The following is an 18,413-nucleotide window of genomic DNA, read 5'->3' on the forward strand; positions in this document are numbered from 1 at the left end:
CCAGACACTTCAGTAATTTCCTTGTCCTCATGGTGCAAATGAGAATTCCTTTCTTCTTAAGTTTCTAAATTCCCTTTGATTCACCTATGTCACTCTCTCCTGATCTCTGTCCTCCATTCTGGCCACTCCTTCTTAGTCTCCTTCCGTGGGCTTTTCCTCTGTGCCTTCAGGGTTTCGTTGTTGAAGGCCTGGCTCTACATTCTCCAGGGCCCATCTCATCCATGCCTTCTACCAACTGTGTTCTGACGATTCCTACATAATTATGTCATGAAATCTGTATCACTCTATGAGGTCAATATTACCTTTTCCAAGTGAAGGAAGTGAGGCTAAGAAAACTGAAGTAACTTGCAAAGTTTCCATTATTAGTACTAAGGAACTGATTTAACTCACAACGTTCTGCATCCAAAGCCCACAGCCCTCTGACTCTAAAGCAATAGGGTTAGGGATAACATAAGGTAATGTATAAAAGTATTTGGAAACTGAGATACAGGTTTCTATTTTAACGAATTTCTAGCATTGTATATGAAGAACATTTTGTAAACAGCCAAAGTTCCCGTCGTTAATACCATCTGCCCCTTGCACTCTTCCTTCTCTCTGACATAGTTAAGTAAACCACAGAACATTTCAGTTTTTTCCTTCTCCTTTCACTGACCATGGATTCAGCCAAGGATCCCCACATACGTATCTCTTAACTTCTGATTTTGTACTAATAGGGATTACTTCTCCAAGGTAGAGCACACCAACAAAAATTACTATGTATATGAAGAGACTGTATTTCAAAAGGAGACACTTCTAATGAATTACCATAGATGGTAATTATTTCTACGAAAATAAAGTTGCTGCACAGTAGCAACTTTTGTATATTTTCTATTTAGTGGATCCAAGCAAAAACAAAAGACCTTCATCACTATGAAGTTAAAGTGCGTAATCATAAAGCAGGAAGGATCTGAGATTAAGAAGTACAACTTGGATACTAAACAAATACCATTTCCAAATAAAAAGTTGCAGTGGAACTTGCTGTTGTAATATGTTACTCACTACTTGGAGGTAGTAATATGTTACTCACTACCTGAATGACTGAAATGACAAATGACTGAAAACCTGATCAAAGTAGATTGATAAGCTTTAGAAATTCTGCTAATGTTCAGAGAAAATGCAAAAAGACTAAATTTATTAAATAAAAGATGGTATGGGAGATGAATACACAAGTATATGCATAATTGCAAAATGAAAAATATCAATACAGAATAATCAGAAAAAAATAACTGAATACTGAGATACAAAAAGATTTGTCTTCAAATCAAAAAGACTCGAAAGTGCCAGGAAAAGTTAGTAAAACATATTATCACCATGATATAGTCTGGTTTTTAAAAAATTAGAGTAAAGAAAACAATGTTTTCACCATCCAGACAGAAAAACAGATTGCCTACAAAAGTAACTTCTTTTCTGCGACCCTAATACTAGAATTCAGCCAAGCAATATCTAGAGTACTGAGCTAAAGACTGTGACCCAAACATTTTATTTAAAGCAAGAAAGGCAGAAAAGTATTCTCATCTCTACTGGCTTCCCGAAAACAATTTCTTAAAAACATTCTCAGAGTCCACGGCGCTCTGCTGCCTGGCCGCGCGTTCCATACCGCGGAGGACCCAGCCGGCCTGGGGCCAAGACCTCACCAAAATGCCTTCTGAAATGTAACACACCATGGAAACAGCATGTTCGTCTTTCACAAACGTGCTGGGGATAAGGGCTACTTAACAAAGCAAGACCTGACAGTATTCCTGGGAAAGAAGTTCCCTGGATTTTTTCGAAGATCAAAAAGGCCCTCTGGCCATAGACAAAATAATGAAGGACCTGGACCAGGGCCAAAAAGGCAGAGTGGGCTCCCACAGCTTCTTTTCGCCCATTGCTGGGTTCACTAACACGTGCAATGACTATTTTGCAGTGCACACGAAGCAGAAGGGAAAGAGGTAGGCCGTTGAGCAGCTACTTTATCCACGATCAAGAGTTCGTTCTCCCAATAAATCGCTTGAGGAATCTCTGCCCCACAGCTACCCCCTGCATAACGATTTCATGAGCAGATTGGAGCCCTTAGAAAATGTACAAATAAAACCCCACCCCACCCCCATTTGACAAGAGGAAAAAAGCCAATTAAAGCCAAATAAGCTTTTGGTTTTTATATTGCTTGTATCCTCTTGCCCTCAATAAACAAATTTCTTTAAAAGAAAAAAGAAATTCTCAGCTACACATGACCTCCTGAAAAAAAATACTTGAACATATACTTAAAAGTGTTGTGATATGAATTTCAGGATGGAGGAAGTGTAATATAATATACTGTAATAATGTTAAGTTGTTTTGCTTATACCAGCAAAACAGAGTTAAGTCTAAATAAACTTGGTCAATATGGGCTTAAACCTTAAATACAATGTCAAAAGTAATTCTTTAACTGAAAATAAATTATTTCAGCATTTATTATTAATAATAAATCTGATTTTAATAATCCTAGATTATACCAACAAAAAACTAGGAATCAGAGGAGCTAGAGAAAGAGAGGTAGTAAAAGTGTTCAATTTCTTATCTCACAGTAAGAAAGATAATAAATACCATTTCTTCCTGGCATTGATTAGGGAAATCAAGCATATCTATACAGACACACACACAACCCTTAAAGGCAGCAAAAGTTGAATTTTTAAGATATAATCCATACATTTCAATCTATCAGAAGAAACATGAGCAAATAAAATAGAGTCCAGATAGTTAAGAAAAATGTTTAATAGCGTTGGCAATTCTTATGACATTGTTAAGTTTTTTTTTTAAAGACAAAGAATGCATAGAAAAAAAAAAAATCTCCATTCTGTAACAACATTCATACACATAAATGCCCAAATGCACGTTAAAAAACTAAAAAAGTTATGCCGAAATGTCAGATTTGGTTGGATGGTAAGATTAGAGGTGATTCTGATATTTTTCTTTAATATGCCTCTGTATTTTCCAAAACCAAAATATAAAATTAGTCAATTGTCACACATGCTCTTTAATCTTTTCATAAACCTACTTATAAACTTCAATATATTTATATACAAATTTAAATATGGCAGTCCAAATATTCTTACCTCTTTCTGCTCACATGGTATCACTATTTAAATAGTGATAAAGTCCTAAAGTATACCAATGGAGAGTATTTTTAAAATATTTTTAAATTGTTTATTGATTTTAGAGAGGGGGAAGGGAAAGAGGGAGGGAGGGAGGGAGGGAGAGACTGAGAGAGAGAGAGAGAGGGAAATAGCTTTGTGAGAGAGAAACATCATTTGGTTAACTCCTATATGCGCCCCAACCAGGGATGGAACCAGCAGCTTAGGTACTTTGTGCCTTGACTGTGAACGGAACCCCCAGCATTCCAACCAATTGAGCCAAACTAGCCAGGGCAAGTGGAGAATATGTTTGTTTGTTTTTTTAAATCTGGACTAATTAAATATTATAGGAAAATATATAAAGTTACAATAATTGGAAATTATTTTTACTTTTTTTCAATTACAGTTTATATTCAGTATTGTTTTGTATTATTTTCAGATGTATAGCATAGTGATTAGACAATGATATACCTCACAAAGTGTCCCCCCGATATTTCCAGTACCCAACTGTCAGTTTTTAATAGTATTGACTATATTTCTATGCTATAGCTTACATCCCCATGACTATTTTGTAACTTCGTAGTCCCTTTACCTTTTTCACCCAGTCCCCAAACCCCTTCCCCTCTGACAACCATCATGCCTGTCCTCTGTATCTATGAGTCTGTTTCTGCTTTGTTCATTTCTAAAGCTGAATTTCATGAGGCATTACTACCCTCTCCAGGAGGGGACGGAGGTGAGGAAAGGTGTGGCAAACACCCTGCCTGAGTTGCTCACAGCAACATTTCCAAACTGCAGACTGGGAAGCTGGACTTTGCCAACGGCGTGGCCAAGGGACACTTGCTGTACGTACTAGACCTGGCAGCAGAGCCTTCCAAAGGGTGTACAAAGATTTTCTATGAACCAGCTAGTTCAGAGAACAACCTCTGCCTTCGGGTTCAGGGAAGAAACTGCAGTGGAAGAGTGGTAGTGAAAAAGAAAGAAAGCCCTCTACAGGTAAAAGGACTCTCTCTTGGAAGTATAAGTTTCAAGGTTAGACTTTAAGGAGACAACTCTTCACTTTTTGATGGAAGGCTCAATGTTAATCAAAGCCAAAAGAAGCTGATTAAAATGTATAAATTCATGAAACTAAAGGCAAAACTTTTACTGCTAAATAGTTATATTTGTGACAGATTCAGTAAGTAATATTTTTTATAAGGCAATGACTTTCTACCCTATCAGACTAATATTCACTTTTTAATGAATATTTTGACCTTATTCCTTTACTATCTTGAAATGAAATTCATAGAAAATATAACCTGATTACACACATACTCTCTAAACCAAACAAATATAACATCCTAACTATAATATAAAGGAGACATAGAAAAAACTAAATTTAATAAAGTAATACACATTTTAACTTATAATTGCTATGGCAGAATGACACAGACAACACAGTTCCTAAAGGGTCTCTAAGGAATCAGTACCATACACGGGAGAACCACTCGCAGAGAGCAATGGAGAGTGTGGCAAATTAGTCATAATATGGATGACTTGTAAATCACCAAAATGTCATGGCATTATAAAGAAAATATATTTTTAAAGACATCCTGGCTATTATGGATTAATTCCACATATTGTAAATGTAGTAAATGTATTTAATCATTAAATCAATGTCAGAATATTGAGCTTCCTACACTGAATACACCTAAACTGAAATATAAACACATACGAAGACTCTATAAAGTCCTTTCAGAATTAGGAAATTTGTCAGATACCCCATAATAAGCCTGCTATCATCTATAGATTCAATCAACAGCTTGCATCAGCTAGGGAAGCAGTGTGTGGTGCTGAAAGCGGTATATGTCCTTGGTCAAGACGCTTAACTTCTCTGAATCACAGATCTCTGTGAAAGGGATAATAATGGCTACCTACTGGGGCTGTGAGGAGTTTACGGTTTCTTTTTTTTAAATACTCACCAGAGGACATGCCCATTGATTTCAGAGAGAGGGGAAGAAAGGGAGAAAAACAGCTCTGTGAGAGAGAAACATAAATAAGTTGCTTCTTCTATGCATCCCTAACCAGGACTGAGCCTGCCACCTAGGCATGTGCCCTGACCATGAACTGAGTCCACAACCTTTTGGTTTACAGGACGACATTCCAACCAACTGAGCCACACCTGCCAGCGCTCTATATGGTTTCTTAAGATTAGATGCAATCTTTTTGGTATCTACATATCAGAATAAATTCGTTTACAACTGGTGGCAGAAGAAAACAGTCTCAACATTAGGATCTTGGGCAAAGAGATCTTTTAACACAGAAGATCTTGAACGACAGAAACATCAAGTGGGACTTCCAAAATCAAGCCTTAACACAGTAGGGTGTTGCAGACTGGAAATTCCAATGATTGGTTTCATTATTTCAGATTAAAATCTCTGGGAAGGAGTCTAAAGGCCAACCATTCCTGAAGGATTTGCTGATCTAGTAGGTTATGCTTATCACATGCCTCACAACCTTACTCTTCTCTTTTTATACTCATCTCTTTTAGTGTACTCCTTTTCTTTTGTCAGCTAGTTGAAGAAGTACCCCCCACACACACACCTACTGTAATGAAAAACCCAGGATGCTAGTTTAGAATAGTTCACCGCCTTTATGTATGGCCTATACTGCCTTTAACACTACACTTCAAGTTTCTCTGGAAATCTAGCTGAGATTTGCAACATACTTTGCTGCCATTTCTACACTATTGAACTTGTATACAAACCCATTTAAAAAGAGCAAAATCCACATTACTCCAAGAACAGGAAAGAATATAAAATTTAATGCGTACTGTCAAAGCATGATGGTGACTATCAGTGCTTCAGTGTTCCTCTGAAGAAACAAATGATTAGAACCTAGATGACCTCTAAAGTGCCTTCCGATTTTAATACTCTATGACTATTATTTCTACAAAATTGAATCATTGGGAGATTAACATAGCAATTAAGTACAGTAATTTGTGATCTAGGCCACACTAAGACTACTCTCTTCATAACTAAAGGTATTTCTTAGAATACTGAGCTAAAAATGTAACGACATTCTGCAACCAACGCAAACATGTCCTAATGGATGGGAGGGAAACAAATTCAATCCAGAGTGCCAGCAATTCCTCTGTGAGCTAGCGTGGCAGGGAGAGTGTGGGGTCAGTGAAGCATCAAGTTACAGACCAAATTAAAGGTCTGGAGAAGAGTGGCAGGGTCTAATCATCATCCACTGTCTGAAGCTGCCAGAATTGGATCTACCACCCGTACAGGCTCACAAAGGACTGCTCTACATATCCGAAGCCCACAGACTAAGGGCTTCAAATGTGTTTTATTAAAAAGACCTTCAGTTCCAAACAGATCTTTATGGAATTATTTCCTTGAAGTTTTCAGTTCTGTCATATTAAAATTTCCATAAAAAAGTAATCAAAACCTAATGCTTACAGTGTTCTGCCACAAAGAAAAATATTGTGGGTTTTTGTTCCTATTAAAAACATGTGTTATATATATACATAATTATGTAAGTCTCAACCCCAGCACACACGCATTTACACAAAAACCTTAAGAAAAAAATAATAGTTTTGCCTAAGCCAACAAAATTCATAATGTAATTTGTTTTCTGTCCATAACTTCCCTCATTAAGCCAATGCTTTGAAAAGGACAGCAAGAAATGAATATTCCTGCATATTTTGTGACACATGTTACAAACATTAGATCTATATGGATGAATGAAGGTCACTTTTAAAATTCAAACAGTATTTTCTGGACCTGGTTAGCTGAATCGTGTGCATCTGCACCATTTTTCCTAAGGGAAAGTTAATTTTGTAAAGAAAAAGTTTGCCAGGAAAACAACCACATTGGCTCAATACCTAGACAGTGACTCTTAAAGTTCAAAATGCTTTACAGGAAGTCTTCTGCTTGTCCTTAAAATCCTTGAAAGCAGGTACCAAATATCATTGCTGTTTCATAACAAGCATCTCATTTTAGGTATGATTTAATATTATACCCACTTCATGGTATTTTTAAAAGTCCTTCACCTCTATTTCCCAAAAGACAAATAAAAATCTTTATTTTCCCTGGCAGTTACACTCTAAGAGTGTACTTAGAATGGTTTGGGTCCATGTACAGACAAATATAAAAAGGAGCAGATGTACTGATGTACATCTATGACAAAGTGCAAGATGGAGAAATGTTTAGTTATTTGTGTAAGTTCAAATACAATATAATTTACAGACACTCAACCAATTCATGGTAGAAGAGCTTGATTTAAATAATTAGGAAAGTAAACAGGATCCAGATTAATTAATATGCTCACTCCTCCTTCTGTTCCTAGAGATAATAGTCCATTTGGGTCTCTAGCCTTGAAGTCATTGACATGTAAAAATGCCAGTGGTCACTGACAGAAAGTCAGTCAATGCAAGCATGTGAAGGAGGAGTTTTCTTTTTTTTTCTCTGTTTAAACATTGGTGCTTTTTCTTAATTTATTTATTTTTTCAAACACATTTGTCTCTGCCTACCCCCCAACAACTTCCCCCTGCCCCGCCCCGCCCCCCTCTCCTGAAGGAGAATTTTTCAATTCCCACCAGCATAGGCCTCATCCTTTCTAAGAGCCAAAGTACTTGTGTGGGAATTCTTATATTTTTAAAATTGATGTTTAAAAGGTAACTCTTTAATGAGGGCTCTTAAAAGTGGTATTTCTCTCTACCCTATATCTGAGTATCAAATGAACTTTAACACTCCCTTCCAAAAATTGTCATCTCTGAACTAATGGTACCACACCAAATTCATCAACGGAAAGGAAACCAGCTTTCACTCCGTTTTTATTCTCTATTCACACTACTATTTCCAGGTGAGGCTTACAAACAGTTCGGAGCCCCCTTTCAATGCGGACCCTACCGATACTTTCAAGTGATTATAAAGAGAATGCATCTCAATTATCTAGAGTGCTTTCAAATACAGAAGCCAACACACACACACACACACACACACACACACACACACACACTTCTGAATCAGGATCTCAGCGCTGGACTAGGAGCTATTGCTCTAAGCTAAAGTTCTAGCACCATAGTCACCCAGAAAACCTTGGAAACATCACAGCATTTGATTCTCCAAAAAATTAAACCCCAAAGACCTTCAACCTATTGTTCGTTGCAGATACAAAAGATAAGGCGCTATTCCTATCTTGACTAATGGTGAATATCCCCCAAAGTTAGGACGGTAACAGAAGGCGGGGACAGGTATGTTTCGGAAAGAGAGGAGAGGTGATAGTTCAACCTGGAAATTGTTGCAGACTGGGGAAGGGGGGCGGAAGCGGGTGTCAGTGTTTACGCCCTACACCTGGTGAGGGTGGAAGACCTTCCGTCTCCTCCCCCAGAGCCCGGGGTGCGGGGTTCCGGGAGCTGCCCAGCAGGAGGGGACAGGAGAGCGGGTAGGAGACTGGGTCCTACGCGCCGCGGAGTAAAAGCGGGGATGGTGAGGGTCCCGAGTCCCCGCGGGCAACCCGCCCAGGACTCCTGGGCGCCGAGGAGACCCGGGAGGGGCGAGGGAGGCCGAACGCTACCTGGTACGCCGGCCCGGCCGCGCTCGGGAGACGGCTGCACCCCGCGCCCCTCCTTACCTTGCGCGCGAGGTCGGAGTGAGGAGCAGGGGACCCGGGAGCGCAGGGCTCCGACGAGGGCGTGCACCGCTCGGCGTCTGCTGTCAGCTCCGCCCGGCAGCTGCTCCAGCTCTCCCAGGCATTCGGGTCTCTTGCAGCCAGCCCCTAAGCGTGCCTCGGCCCCCTCCTCCGGCCCTGCCCCTGCAGCCTGACTCTCCCTCCGGCGGCGCTTCGCCGCGCTCCCCTTCTCCCCCTGGTGTTGATTCCGGAGAGCGGTGGCCCCTCTCCCAGCCTGCCCTCCCCCTGCGCGTACACGCACACACCTCCCTCAGAGACGCGCTCTCTTAGCGAGGAGGCAGCGACTCGGGTCCTTGAAATTCTGGGGCTGGGAAATCTCAGAAAACCCTTTTTAAAATCTTCATAGGCACCACTTCCATTCATCCCCGTCTCCGTTCGCGTTTGTCTTACCCATATCACTTAACACTTGACATTCACGTAGATTGTGCTCTGAGAATCTCCTGCCAGTCATTTTAATTTTTTCAAAATAACTCCTTCTGTTTTATTGTTTTTAAAACGAAGACGTCCCAATTATTTAAACTTAGGTTGCCAGGACGGTAGACTGGCCTCGGGGGAAAACATGTTTAGCTGCACAAGACAGGACAAGTCTCTTTTGCCAGCATTGTCGATACCTGCCACCTGTCAGGACTCCGAGTCAGGGCCAGAACAGTTAATTACACCGGTCTTTGGTTACTGAGCATACTCTGAGCCTCTGTTCTCACTTAGAAGAGACACAGTTCCGAAGCCAAATTTCTGGAAAGGAGCAGGTAAAGGTACTTGAAGAGAGTTTTGATGGCAGGCGAACTGGCAATGGGCAAAGCATATTGAGTAATATAGAACATAATAATGCAAGAAGACCGGGAAAATATTGCTGTATCACTAATATGCAGGAGCTGGAGTGGCATAATCCCTCCTGGGGATGTGGAAGGTGACTAGTTAAATGGCATTCCCTTCATTCATTCACCTATCCACATGTGATATATTTATGGAGTAGTTAGAGGCATAAAGGATGTTAGGAATTAACATGGGAAGCAACCAGTTTATTACAGAGCCCTGATCGTGCAAATACCTATTAAAGGTTAATCAGATAACCCCTAATGAGAGGGTTGGAAGAAAACAAACAAACAAACAAAAAAAAGAATACTTAATAGAATTGTCAGGTTTCTCTATTGGGCAGGAAGTGGATATTAGAAGATAAACTCACCAAACACGGACCAGCTTAGATGACAAAAGAGGAGGAAAGGGAGGTTAACACAAAGACTCTGGCCTTCTTATTCATTCCACCAATATTTATTGTATGCTTGCTAGTTCGAGACACTGCTGGGTGCTAGAGATTCAAGGGTTAATCAGAAATTCAACATCCTCAACCTCACCAAGCTGAGTTGGGGGATAGACAAGTAAACAGGCTGCTAAAACTAGATTCTCTGATGGAGGGCAGCACATAAGGAAGGCAACGTACCTGAAGCCCAGAGGAAGTGACTCTTACACTGAGACCTGAAGAATGAGTGTAATTTGGCCAGGGACAAGTGACTAGGAGGACAAAGAATTTTCCAGCAGAGGGTATAGCATGGAGAGAAAGCTAAAGGTAAGAAAGAACATGTCAACACAAAGAATTTAAAGCACTTCATGATGGCTGGAGGATTTTTTTCTTGGGGATGGCAGTGGGAGTGGCTGGAAGAAAGAATTGAGAAACAAGGCTACAGAGGTAAGCAGATGCCAGAGCATGGAGAGCCTTCTAGGCCATGTTTTCAGAATTGCACCTTATTCCACAGACAATGGGGAAACATTGAAATGTTATAGGCAAGGTAATGGCAAGATCAAGTTTTTGCTTGAGAAAGATTACTGGCTCCAGTAGTAGTCTTTCTCAGAGAAGGATGGGGTTAGGGATGAGAGGGAAGCAGGGAGAAGAGCTCTAGAAACCATACAAGATCAGTGAATACCAGAGTATAGATTCTACTGCCTTCGTGAAATCTAAGTTTAATCCTGTGAAGTCCCTAGAGAGAGAAACTTTTCCTGAAGGAAGATGTGGAGGGAGGAGAGTCAGTGGTGGTAAACAACTGGGAAATAGTAGAAGTAAATAAAAATTAGAGATAAGAAAATGGTTTGTTTGCATTTTTTTAAAGAAATACTTTATTTACACAGTAACCCTATTTCATACAGTTCAAGGATAAAAAGAATGTTGATTTTAACTGAATAGTGGAATAAGTTGATGGAAAATTTGAGACATGGGAATCACTTTGATATATATCCCAAACTTCCTACTATGTAACACCATGCACCTACCACAGCTTCCCTCTCCTTTTGAGAGTTATTTTATTCCTACTATCTTTCACTCTTCCCATCTGTTTTATGACCTTCCTCAATCTGGATCTATCTATTCATGCTACTTCTACTAGGCCATGCTTTTTAGATTCACTGAGCTCTAGACATCTATGGCTGCCACTGGGAGCTGAGTTACTTCGTTGTAACTATGTAGGCTGTAATCTGAAGATTTCATGGGAATAGTGAGTGGGCAAGTGTGCTCCCTGCTGGACCCTCCCACCTGACTCGGAGACAAAGGGGCAAAGGTAAAAGTAAGAGGGGAGGGCTGGACAAGCTTAGGAGAGCAGAGCCAAAGCAAGACAGTCAAACATTTTACTCCTAGATCATGCTCTTCATTATTCTTTCGGTGTTTTAAGATCATTTGCTGCCTCTGTCTCTCTCAGTTCAGTTGTATTCGCCTCAACTTTTTTCCTACTTATTTCTTTTTCCCTTCTCTTTTTATTTTAAACCTCTCATCACTTCTTTTCCCTTCTTTCTTTTCTTCCTTTCATCCTTTATTCATTGATTCATTCCACAAATATTTTTGTATCTAGTATCTATTTTGTATCTGTGTAGCATTATTATGTCACTAGGATAAGTGTTGGATCTACAGAGATGGCCAAGGCAAGCAAGGTCCTTACCCTTGAATTCATAAGAGACGTATGAACTCTATGGTTGCAAGTAATAGAAATGCAATTAAGATCACTTGGGGTGGAGGATTATTTAATAGGTAACAAGGCTGCCACCTGGAAGCCCAAGGGATGGATACAGACAGGCTTCTTCAACAACCTGGAACTGGGGATTAAATTTAATCATGAATCTCTCCTCTTCCCTTATTCCAATTCACTTTCATCTTCAATCTGTCTCAATCCCAAATTCACAGGAAAGGGATTAAATGGCCTTATTTGAGTCAGACGCCTAGTCAAGAAGGACAGGGTGTCAGGGTCATGACATGAAAACAAGAGCTCTTCATGTAATTAAATGGATGGTGGCTCACATAGGATTGGGGATGAAGATGAAAGGTTATTTCAGGAGGTTGGGAGGAAGGCAGCTCTTCACAAAGAGCGCTCTAGGCAGACACATGTTTACTATAAAAGTAGACATGTAAATAAGTAATTATAATTTTGTAGGAACTGTAATAAAGATATGAACAAAGTACTAAAGGAACACAGTGCAAGGGCGAGGAGGCTCAACTTCAGAGTCATAAGGAGTGCTTCGTGGAAAAGGCAATGGTTTAAGTTTTTAAAAAATTAATCTGTGTTTGCCAGACAAACATACTAGCTAGTCTATTGGATTTGCAAGATTACTCCCTGTTTGATGGACTAGTGTTTCAGTAATGACCAGGCTTCAGGGAGAGACCAGCGAGGAGTCTATTCCAAAAGTTAAGGAGAGACTGATATGGCCTGAAAGAGAAGGAGATATCTAGGAGAGACAGAGAATTAGAATTGAGAGGACTTGATGTAGGGTTGTGAAGAGGGAGACACCAAAGAGGACTTCAATTATTCAAGCTTGAACAACAAGGTGGACAACAAAGTGATTAAATAAATCAGTAAAAAGAGGAAAGATTTGCTAGAGAAGAGAATGAGCTTAGTTTTTGATATGATGAATTTCAGGTACTGATGGGATACTGAGTAAAGAAATGTAATAGGCAGCTGACAAGAGTATAATACTCAAGGAGGAAGTAAATTGCTAAATATATTGATTTAGAGTTTTTTAATCTATGACATTGATCCCATGGGTGTGGATGAGATCGCCCAGGGAAATCATGTGTAAGGAAAGAACCAAGGGCATAGGTGGATCCCTGAAAAACACCAACATTTGCAAGGCCAACAGACACAGGAGAGCCAATAGAGGAGGAGGACCAAGAGGAAGGAACATCACACAAGTCAAGAGAAAAAGTTTTTGAAAGAAGGGGATGATAAATCACTCCAAATGCTACAAAGAAACTAAGTAATATTATAAGAATATTCAAAAGAAGCCCTTAAATTGCATAGGAGATCATTGCTGGCCAAAATGAGACCAGTTTTAGTGGAATCCTGTGGAAAGAGAGTACATTGCATTCTACAAGTGTTTCTCCATCTCAGCACTAATAATGTTTGGAACCAGACAATTTGTTGTGGGGGCTGTCCTGTACATTATAGGATGTTTAGCAGCATCCTGGGCCTCTACTCAGTAGATTCCAGTAACACCTTCTCCAAGTTGTGACAACTGAAAATTTCTCCAGATAGTATCAAATGTTCCTGGGGGACAAAGTGCATGCCCCCACTTGACAATCACTGCATTAAATGAGATATGGATGGGAGACACACAAATGTATTTTTTTTAAAAGTGTGTGTGCATGTATAAACATAAATATGTGTGTGTGTGTGTTAGGGTATAGCATTACCTTTTAAAAGTCTTTTTCTTTTCCTAATTTGCAAACATTTGTTTCTTCTAAATTTAATTTTTAAATTCCAGGTTCCCTATGAGACAAATATCTACCCAAATCTTCCCAAGTTCACTTAAAGAATGTTATAAAAATAAATACTTTATTTGTAAAAACCTAGATTCAAAATAAGATTTATAAAAATATTTTAGTTAGACATATCTTTTTTTTCTCCTACAGCGACAGAAAGAATATTACTAGTCATTACTAGTCATCCCAGGGTTAGAGGCTGGACAGATGAGAGGGAAGGAAAACAAAGGACACACAAAAAAAAAACTTTTGGAGGTGATGGGTGTGTTCCTTATCTTGATTGTGGTTACGGTTCCATGCTGTATACATGTGTCAAACATATCAGACAGTATATTTTCATTGCATGCATTTTATTTCATGCTAATTATACATCCATAAATTATAAAACAAAACAAAAAACAGGAAAAAATAGGTTGACTATGAATAGCAAGGAAGGGTACGTGATAAAGTTAGGCAAGTAAGCTAGGGCTCAGGTTGTCATGCAAATTGTTGCAGGTTTAAATTCTATCCTATGTTAATGGGGAGTCAATTGAGACTGCTAAATATGGGTATGACCTAGACATATCTATTTTCTAAGATAACGTCCCATCTTGATAATCTTGTGACAATGTTGAGGACTTCTAGCCAACTAGTAGCAGAATATCTTACTGCCTCAGATATTCTGATTCAGCCAACACTGATGGCATTAAATATAATCTAAGCAATGAATGTTAGTCAATAAGCAGAAAAGCCCCTTTCATCAGAGATTATCTTATTATATTTTACAATCCTTGGCTGGCGTGGCTCAATGGATTGAGTTTTGGCCAGCAAACCAAAAGGTGACCAGTTTGATCCCCGGTAAGGGCACATGCCTGGGTTGTAGACCAGGTCCCCAGTTGGGAGCATGCAAGAGGCAACTGATGTTTCTCTCTCACATTGTTTCTCTCCCTGTCTTTCTCCCTCCCTTCCCCTCCAAAAATAAAAATTAAAAAAAAAATTTAAAAAAGAAAAAATACCAAAAGCTCTATGTTTCTCTAATTGGGAACATTTATCCTTGGTTATCCAACTTTTATAAGTCTTACCACCATTTCCCTCACTTTCTCCTATCGCTCAACTTGAATAGTCCTCCCTGGCCATTGTCAAAATATCCAGTTTACCAACTGGATATTGCTGCATTCACATACTTTCAGACCTAATCTCAAATTACTAAATTGTGTACTTCGGCTAATTCTTTCTACCAAAATAGAGTATGATATCTTGTTTTTACAAGAACCAAATGTGACACTATATTTATATTTATGACTAGGTTTAAATAAGAATCTGTCCTAAGCTTATTCAAGCCATATTCATTTACTGAGATGATATTGCTGGAAGGTCTTTAAATAGCAGCCAGACAACAGACTCATGCCACTGCCTAAGAACCAAAAGGGGATGCATCTCAATTAAACAAATCTTTTTAAGGTATTTACTGTGGTAGGCACTGTGCCAGGTACTGGGAGAGAATAAATATCATGAACTTGGTCTCTATCCATGAAGTTTATAGTCTGGGAAAGATAGATATGTATATTTAAGAGCTAGATATGTGTATAAGAAAGGCAGATATAGGTATGCAGGGTATATAAAAACTCAAGGCAAAATGAAAAAAACATTAAGTCAGGTTTTTAGTACAGGGTGGGGCAAAAGTAGATTTATAATTGTATGTGAAACACAAGAGTTTATTCTTGTTTATTATTTATTGTATTGTTTTCCATACAACTATAAACCTTATACCCCACCCTGTATTTCAAAAATAAAACTAGCATATTTTCAGGCACATTCCCTGTTCATCCCAATTGTACCTTATCTGGTTGCAATTATTAGCCCCTTCTGTGCAGAGACAGAAATGCTCACCAACTGTTCCATATGTGCCCCATATTGCCTGGGTTCTGTGCAGTTAGATGACTGATGTGACCACTAGAGAATGAGCAGAATCATAGAAGGGCAGGAATGTGTTCTTCTTCCGTCTTGCCCTACAACTATGAATGCCAAGGACTTGTGTTGAGATAGTGGATCTATCAAATCAAAGTAGCCTAGAGATATAAATCACATGAATGGAAGCCCTGGGGAGTTGCCTGAACCAACAGAAAGCTTTACAGAGTGAGAAATAAACTTTTGCTGATTAAAAGAAAACACCACCAAAACCTGTTGAATTGCTGTTAAAAAACCTTTTGCTGAAATAACCTGTCCTATCCTAATATACCATCTCAATAAACAAAAAAAGTGTTCTGAATCTTCATAATAAGAGTTTCATAAGAGTCAATTTGCATTCATTTGGCAAATACAACTGACCACTTACTATGTGTTTGGCATTACTTCAGGTGCTAAGAATATCATGATGCATAAGAGAGTCCCCTGCAGCTATAAGGAACTTATTGTTTTACTTGGGAAGACAATGAGTTTCCGGCAGTGATAAATGTAACAAAGAAATAAAGATCTTGCTTCATGATCTTGCCCCATTTTCACTAAGCCTCACCTCTCTCGTGTCCTTATTTTCCTCCCTACTCAACTCAGATTCTATGTACCACCATCATGTTTATTGCCCTGCCCCTATCCTCACCTCGCTTATCCTTCTCTCCTATCTTCAAATTTGCTTGGCAAAATCCTAACATGATTAAATCCAAATCTTTGCCCCCTTCACACCTACTCCTAGGTAGCTGAATTTGGCTGGAGAAAAACAATAATCCTGACTGATCTCCCTTTGACTTCACGGCCACTCTTCTCACTTGGTCCTCCTTGCAGCTTCCCGGCAACCATTGAATATTCCCTAATCCATCCATCTCCCATTCTCCCACCAAACTAGCTCACATTCCCTCTCTCCTGAAACTTCTAACAGTCCTCTCCCACATTCACTCCCTGTCATTGATTTTGCTCTGGATTTCACTGAGAAACTTAATGGAATAAAGACTTCTAAAACTCCCACTACATCTGCCAGTCCCCACCCAGCATTGGTACCCATATCCTCCACGTTTTCTCTTGTTACTGTGTAGAAACTGTCCATTATTCCATGCAAGAACAACTCCTCCACTTATACACTATATTCTGTCCTGTCCCATCTCCTGTGGTAAACATGGAAATGTCCCACCCAGATCCCCCATCAAGGAGGGACCTGCTGCCCAGTTGCAGAGCCTGAGTCAGCAGCCTCCATCTGTCAGCTCCCTCAGGGTCTGCCACAGCTGTGGAGTTAGCGCACCTGAGGTCATGCCCTCCTGGGGCAGGCTGCATGCAGTGACTGCGCAAGGCTAGAGTAGAAAAGCCCATCCAGGCAGGACGCTCAGAAGGGCAGTACTCACTCCAGAGCTCCCCACAGGGCAGGCTGAGGCTGTGTCAGTTATGATTCACAGTTGAACTTCTTCCTCTGTCCAATCCTGCTTCCTACCCCCTTCCTTTCACAGGAACTGATCCCTAATAAATATCTGGCACCTCAAATTCTGCTTTGGCATCTGCTTACAGAGACCCAACTTGACATACCTACCACCACCACCATAGGTCGCTTGTCTCCAGCTATTATTCCCCGCCATCTTTCATCAATTTTCCTTTCTCAACTGATTAATTCCCATCATCCTATAAACATACAGTAATATCTTCCTTCCTCAAAACCAAACTCCCTTTGAGCTAACTGCTCCTCTTTACTCCCCGGAACATCAAAATTCCTGAAAACGGTGTCTGAATCCATTCCCTGTCTACCTTTCTCTCTATATCTCCTGGCACCTTCATATTCGCCACCCACAGAAATAGCTGTTGTCAGTATCCCTGATAACTCATCATTGTTACATCAATGGTCAATTCTCAGTTCTCATCTCACCTGAACTTTTAGCAGCTTCTGACCCTGTTAATCACCCTCTCCCTCTTAGACACATGATATTCATTTGGCTTCTGAGACCCAACTTTCACTTGATTCTTTCCCCACTTCACTGTCTACAGTTGCTCATTCTCATCTCTTTTGCTGGTTCCTCTTCCTCTCCTGGACCTCTAAGCACTGAAGAGCTCCAAGGTATGATCTTGACCCTTTCCTCATCTATACCAATATTTCCTCCTGTAGTGATCTCATCTGGTCTCAGGATTTTAGATACCATCTACATGTTGACAAGTGCTGAATTTATACCTTGAGCTTGAGCGGCTTCTTCTGAATGCCAAACTTTCACATCCAGCTGACTATTCTAAATCTCCACTTAAATGCTAACAGGAATCTCAAACTTTACAGATCTGAAACAAAACAGTTGATCCCCTTCTTCATCACCCATTCCTCCCTCCCCTCCAAGCCCCTCCCCAATTCCTGAGGTCTTCCTTATCTCAGCAAATAGCTCCTTAGTTCTTCCAGTTATTGAACCAAAAATTGAAAATCATCATTAACTTCTCTCTTATACCCCACATTCAATACTTTATAGAATTCTTTAGAATATATCCAGCCTTCACTGCTCTCATTTGCTTAACATCACTGTCCGAACGTCATCTATTAAAAAGACCTTCCTTAATTATCAAATATGTAAAATAAAATCCCATCCACCCTACTGGTACTATTTCCTTTACCCTGCTTTACTTTACAATATATTCACTTGCTTATTTGTTCATTGTCTCTACTAGAATGTAAGCTTGAAAATGGCAGGGATTTAGTCCTGCCTTCTAGCTTCCTAGTGATGGACAGAGAGTAGACGCTCAATACATGTTTCAAATGAACAAATGAATGAATGAAAAATGATGGGAAAGGAACAGTGATAGCACTGAGGGAGGAGGAGCACTTGCGCATAGAGCTAAGTGATGTGAAGGTGGGAATCATCTCAACGTTCTGAGTGAAAAGCGGTCCTAGCAGGAAAAAGTAAGTGAAAAGTTGAAAGGTAGGAAGCAGCGTGGCTTTGTCT

General features: G+C 39.8%; 1 protein-coding gene and 1 pseudogene across 2 annotated transcripts in view; one reads left to right on the top strand and one right to left on the bottom strand.

The window, feature by feature from the left end:
* RNF144B (ring finger protein 144B) overlaps positions 1-8,942 on the bottom strand; it is a 161,847-nt gene extending 152,905 nt beyond the window's left edge. For both annotated transcript variants that reach the window (XM_054591839.1, XM_054591836.1), the window contains exon 1: positions 8,748-8,942. The gene's annotated coding sequence lies outside the window, so the exon portion shown is untranslated. The remainder of the gene's footprint in view (positions 1-8,747) is intronic.
* LOC129085478 (protein S100-A10-like) lies at positions 1,678-2,069 on the top strand (annotated as a pseudogene).
* Positions 8,943-18,413: the final 9,471 nt, after the last annotated feature.

The sequence above is a fragment of the Pteronotus mesoamericanus genome, unplaced genomic scaffold, assembly GCF_021234165.1.
Source record: "Pteronotus mesoamericanus isolate MK-2021 breed Mesoamerican mustached bat unplaced genomic scaffold, CSHL_Meso_final scaffold_31, whole genome shotgun sequence".
Taxonomy (NCBI): Eukaryota; Metazoa; Chordata; class Mammalia; order Chiroptera; family Mormoopidae; genus Pteronotus; species Pteronotus mesoamericanus.